Below are 7110 nucleotides of genomic sequence, written 5' to 3'. Positions count from 1 at the left end.
TCATAAAAATTTGAAAAACTGGAGATAAGTGTGAATCAATCATTTCTTCTTTGGTATTCATCTCTCCTTTGTGAATCGCTAATGTGAATCACTGTGACCTCAAAACAATGATTAATTTCAAAATATGCCTGAAAAATAAGCTACTTGTAAACTGGTGTTGTATCCTATCACTGGAGGCGTAATTGATGATATAATGTATAGAAACTGAAAGAACCAGCAGCTGAAAAAATTTAAATGAAGTGAATGAATTCAGAAGGTCAAATGCAAGTGTAAATCACCTCAAATGAAGCAATGTCATACACTCGACATAGCTTGATTTCATGGTTACTTTGCTTGCAGAATACTATGGCAGTTTTTACAAACTTTTGATAAAAACCCACTGGAATATGAATATCAAGTGTACATAGATATGAATTAAACTACGGACTCCTGATATGTTAATACCACTAAGTAAATGTTTGCAGCTGTCGCTAGACTGACCAATTACATCACAGATTTATTCATAAATTGACTATATTTTGATGAGTATTTGGTGTTTGCAATTGTTTTTTAAAGTTGTTTTTTCATTTTTGAGCAAGAATTTCCCGATGGCCTGGAAGCATTAACATTGAATTTTGAATACAACATGCCAATATCAAATGTGGGATTGTATACAACATGCCAATATCAAATGTGGAATTGTATTAGAAACTTTTTGAAAACATCATTTATTGACTATATTTGTAAACAAACAAACACCATTCTTTATTGACAAATATGAACACAATTACAACTCTTCATTGGTTCTTTATTGTATATGGAAATAATCATAGGTAACAAATAAGCAAACAAACAAGGAGCCAGAGTTGCCCATATTGTGATGAGTATGCTCTACCATAGTGATGAGTATGCTCTACCATAGTGATGAGTATGCTCTACCATAGTGATGAGTATGCTCTACCATAGTGATGAGTATGGTCTACCATAGTGATGAGTATGTTCTACCATAGTGATGAGTATGGTCTACCATAGTGATGAGTATGGTCTACCATAGTGATGAGTATGGTCTACCATAGTGATGAGTATGGTCTACCATAGTGATGAGTATGGTCTACCATAGTGATGAGTATGCTCTACCATAGTGATGAGTATGCTCTACCATTGTGATGAGTATGCTCTACCATTGTGATGAGTATGGTCTACCATAGTGATGAGTATGGTCTACCATAGTGATGACTATGGTCTACCGTAGTGATGAGTATGCTCTACCATTGTGATGAGTATGCTCTACCATTGTGATGAGTATGGTCTACCATAGTGATGAGTATGGTCTACCATAGTGATGAGTATGGTCTACCATACTATTTTTATAGTATTTTATACAAAGGCACAGACTTATTCTACCTGCAACTTAAAACTGATAGTGATTTTGTAGCTCATTCTTTACTATTCTTCATAGTTTTTGGTAGCCGGTAACAGACACTTCGTGTTCGTGTCGGCTACATGGACGATCTGCCGATGAGTATGCTCTACCATGGTGATGAGTATGCTCTACCATAGTGATGAGTATGCTCTACCATAGTGATGAGTATGGTCTACCATAGTGATGAGTATGCTCTACCATAGTGATGAGTATGCTCTACCATAGTGATGAGTATGGTCTACCATAGTGATGAGTATGGTCTACCATAGTGATGAGTATGCTCTACCATAGTGATGAGTATGGTCTACCATAGTGATGAGTATGGTCTACCATAGTGATGAGTATGCTCTACCATTGTGATGAGTATGGTCTACCATAGTGATGAGTATGGTCTACCATAGTGATGAGTATGGTCTACCATAGTGATGAGTATGCTCTACCATAGTGATGAGTATGCTCTACCATAGTGATGAGTATGGTCTACCATAGTGATGAGTATGGTCTACCATAGTGATGAGAATGGTCTACCATAGTATAAACTAGTGATGAGTATTGTCTACCATAGTGATGAGTATGGTCTACCTAGTGATGAGTATACCATAGTGATGAGTATGGTCTACCATAGTGATGAGTATGGTCTACCATAGTGATGAGTATGCTCTACCATAGTGATGAGTATGCTCTACCATAGTGATGAGTATGCTCTACCATAGTGATGAGTATGGTCTACCATAGTGATGAGTATGCTCTACCATAGTGATGAGTATGGTCTACCATAGTGATGAGTATGCTCTACCATAGTGATGAGTATGCTCTACCATAGTGATGAGTATGCTCTACCATTGTGATGAGTATGCTCTACCATAGTGATGAGTATGGTCTACCATAGTGATGAGTATGGTCTACCATAGTGATGAGTATGGTCTACCATTGTGATGAGTATGCTCTACCATAGTGATGAGTATGGTCTACCATGGTGATGAGTATGCTCTACCATGGTAATGAGTATGCTCTACCATGGTAATGAGTATGCTCTACCATAGTGATGAGTATGCTCTACCATGGTAATGAGTATGCTCTACCATTGTGATGAGTATGCTCTACCATTGTGATGAGTATGGTCTACCATAGTGATGAGTATGGTCTACCATAGTGATGACTATGGTCTACCATAGTGATGAGTATGCTCTACCATAGTGATGAGTATGCTCTACCATGGTAATGAGTATGCTCTACCATGGTAATGAGTATGCTCTACCATAGTGATGAGTATGGTCTACCATAGTGATGAGTATTGTCTACCATAGTGATGAGTATGCTCTACCATTGTGATGAGTATGCTCTACCATAGTGATAAGTATGGTCTACCATAGTGATGAGTATGGTCTACCATAGTGATGAGTATTGTCTACCATAGTGATGAGTATGGTCTACCATAGTGATGAGTATACCATAGTGATGAGTATGGTCTACCATAGTGATGAGTATGGTCTACCATAGTGATGAGTATACCATAGTGATGAGTATGCTCTACCATAGTGATGAGTATGCTCTACCATTGTGATGAGTATGCTCTACCATAGTGATGAGTATGCTCTACCATAGTGATGAGTATACCATAGTGATGAGTATGCTCTACCATAGTGATGAGTATGCTCTACCATAATGATGAGTATGGTCTACCATAGTGATGAGTATACCATAGTGATGAGTATGGTCACCATAGTGATGAGTATGCTCTACCATAGTGATGAGTATACCATAGTGATGAGTATGCTCTACCATAGTGATGAGTATGCTCTACCATAGTGATGAGTATGCTCTACCATAGTGATGAGTATGCTCTACCATAGTGATGAGTATGCACTACCATAGTGATGAGTATGCTCTACCATAGTGATGAGTATGCTCTACCATAGTGATGAGTATGCTCTACCATAGTCCATCAATTTCAGTTCATTGCTCAAATGTGTTGCCATAGAAACTTTGATATATTTTTTTTGTTATGGACTACTTCATGCAGGTCTCTTACAAAATTAGCGGTTGTCTTAATTATTAAATATTAGATATTCTGTCAACTTGAATATTGATTTCCATTTGTGTATATGCAAATATGATAAATTATGGTTTTGTCAGTTTTATGACGTTCGCCCACCAGTGCTTCCCTATTGGTTGATATTAACTGTTTTCTTTGAAGACATAAAGCAAAATATTTTCATTGCCATGTTTGTAGAAAATACTTTGTTATATTTCTGCATTCGATAAAAAAACCTGTAAATACCATTACTTTTAACCTTTCAGAATGGCTTTTACTGACCAAGATTTGGTGATAAAGTTATCTTGGATTGTTGATTGCACTTACACAGGGTTTTTTAACTGTCTTTGAAATCAAAATCAATTTGTGATTAGACTTCAGTATTTTCTTTGTTTTTGTATTGACAGTGGTCTTTGAAATGCATCTTATTTTGTGTCAATTTTTAGGAATAACTTAAGGTAACTCAATATTGCAGATACCTTTACACGTAAATTAGCATATCAAATCTTTGATAATTTACCTGGCATGTACACATCAATTTGAAGAAATATTCATATACTGTTTACCGTGCCAAGAGCAGGTAAGCAAAACAAATACAGTGTTCTTGTTTTCTTTACATCCTGGTGTCTATTTATGTTTGTAATGTGTTTCAAGTCCCAAATTTCTGTTTTTCTGGACCTTTCTGTAGTTCATCAATGTGTTTGTTTATTGGTAAAAATATTGAAACATCCAAACGATATCTGTAGAAGTTGAAACATCCAAACTGGCTGTAGAATGTTACACACATGGCAGCAATTAAACTGTACTCGGCGGTTTTCTTCGTTGATTTGTATCTGTTGATGACGTCATGAGGTGTGTTTTTAAAAGGCTTCTTTTTGACACCATTTCATGTGGACACCAGATATTTCAGTAATGTGAGATTTTCATATTTACAAAGCATATATCAATCAAATTTGTGTTGACCCAAACACACTGGTCAAGTATTAGCTTCTCAGCAGGATCTGATTCAGTATACACGTGATACGAAACGTGTATTTCGTGGTGAACTTCATCATTTCTGAATGAAATATCTACCAGACTGAGTCCTCTACTGACTGCATTTGCTGATGTCCATCCATCACATTTTCAATGAGTACAGCGGTATGTATATACAATAGCCACTCTGCGGCGTACGGGCGCATCGTCCCAACGTGATACCGCAAGGTATAGGTAAAAGCAAAATGATGTGTCTTATTCAAGTATTATTTGTAGCGAATAAAAAATTTGATAACGTAAACATGATTTTTTGCTAATTTAAGCCCGCGATACTGGTATACCGAAGGATTCAAAGCACGCGTTGATTGCTATCGCTGGCAACGTTCCAAACGCGCACTTTTGTACGTGAAAAATCTTACTGTTCCGTTGTTTTCTATGGATTTTCGACACCTGGTATTTTGAAAATGCTCAAAATCTTTCAAGTCTCCCAATTATAAACCAATTTAGTCGATTTTTGGTGGGTATTATAAAGGCATACATGAGAATATCGATAAGCATGCGTTTCTTATTTTCCTGTTCAAAAATCGTTTGTACTTGAACAGATAATCTAATCCATGCTAGGGGCTCTAAACAGATATCTCATGTGTTACATTCTGAAATTTTGGAAAATTTGGTGCAAATTTGTAGGAGCTGAAACGTTTTAAAGTAGAGCTGTGAAAATTTGTATATGTGTGACGTCACTGACCAATCGCGGGACAAACCTGCGTCTTTTGGAATCGTATGGTTCTGTAAATCTTTATTATGCAAAGAAAACCATGAAAACTTTGCATTTTGATTGATTTTGGAAATTACCCTTAGCAACCATTGCTTAGCAATTCGAATCCTTCGGTATCGCCCTAAGATCATATATTTGCAAGCCCAGGTGCGCTTGATGAAAACATGCCAGTAGAGTCAATATGATTAGTTCTTGTCTGGAATATTTGAACACGCACAGTTCTCAAACTCGACTTACTCATATGCTGTAATTTAGAGCAACAAGCATTGTGTCTTATATCCTGTAGACTTTAGAAGATGCAAATAACAAAAGTTTTGGGCTAATGTGCAGCACTGAATAAGATCTGACCCAATTGGGTAGCTGAATCTGACCAATATAATGAAAACAATACAAATAGACTCCCTAAGTGGCTGTGAATAGTGAAAATGGACCAATCAGAGAAAGAGCTTATTCAAGCTGCACATCAGCAGAAAGTTTTGGATGAATAATCTAAAAATCTTGATGACCGGCAGACGAAGGGTGGACAAGCCGTGACGACCATCTGTCGACAAAAACATTATACCTTACTAAGTGTAACAAATTATTGCGACGAGATGAAACTTTTTTTGATTCTGCATTCCAAAATCTCGACAAACTAACGTGTAGAGTTTGAATTCTGAGCGACTGAAGGCCGTCACAACGATAAATTGAATGGAGGCAGTGCATGTGTCGCCTGCTGTGTATGCACGAAACCGTACGCTTTGTCAGTTCATTTGTCCTTGGATACGCATCAGGTGTGTGTATGTAAAAATAAGGTAACAATTTGCAGTGTAAAGTGATGGAATGGTTTCTTAGAGTTGGTGTATTTACACCTTTTATGCTTTTAGGCTACATTGGACGCAGAACATCTGGATGCTGAGCGACCGCTGCAGGGGGTATTTCAGAGGCAGTAGGCTAGCTGTTGGGATGAATTGTAAGAGTTATCCAACTTCAGATAGCGAATGTTTCTGAGTGACTCATTTGAAAAGAAAGCGAGATTCGTATTCTTGACAAAGAAGTCAAGCTTTTGTAAAGTTGTGAATACAAGAAGTGAACCACACAGAAATCAAAACTGAGTTACTTGTCAATGAGTAAATTGAAGATTTGTAATGATTGTCTAGGTACTCTAAGATGATATTCCTCCAAACAGTACGAATGATACTGAACAGCGCCTTTTTTACTTTTAAATCGTAACGGAAAGTTACTGTAAAACATTCAAACGTAACCTTTCAGTCCTGACCTACTGTGTCAGGTTTATTTATTCAAACCGCAAACGGTTTGAATCTGCTTGGGGTCAATAGGACTTCAATAATTTTATATTTTGTAAAGTTGTAGCCGTCTATGTTGTGAAGTTCGTTTTTTATTCAACGAACGATCATAATTCAGTTATGAACGGTAGAAATGGTGCTGTGCAATGCAAAAAAGTGTATTCAAGTCGATTAATAGTCAATTAATAAAAACTAGTCAAAATTAGTGTAAAACAACATGTTAGAAAGACATGATGACGCCTGTCATCAAATTGAAAGGACACTTTGACACTACGTAAATCGCATTTTCCTTTGGTATTCTGTCGTCCCTATTCTTGAGAGTTAGTCCATTACATGTTTGTTTTACAAAATGAAGATCACTGTTATATTTATGCTATGTCTGGGACGATATTAATTTTACAGGGACAAATTACGAATGTCTGCTAGTGAGAGAATTATTTGCAGAGAAAGAGAGAGGTTAGTCTAAAGGAAAAATAAAATCATTAATACCCGAGTTCCAACTAGAACACTCCCATTTGATAAATAGACCTGGTATTTCACTGTATTGGACAGTTTGCCATGACCTCCCTAAAGCCAGTTTGTTGTCTTTGTTATTCAAATTAGCTGTTAAGTGAAACTCTGTACGGTAATTGTTTTG

This window comes from Ptychodera flava, chromosome 10, assembly GCF_041260155.1.
Source record: "Ptychodera flava strain L36383 chromosome 10, AS_Pfla_20210202, whole genome shotgun sequence".
Taxonomy (NCBI): domain Eukaryota; kingdom Metazoa; phylum Hemichordata; class Enteropneusta; family Ptychoderidae; genus Ptychodera; species Ptychodera flava.
The sequence above is the reverse complement of the archived record's forward strand: the minus strand, read 5'-3'. Positions refer to the sequence as shown.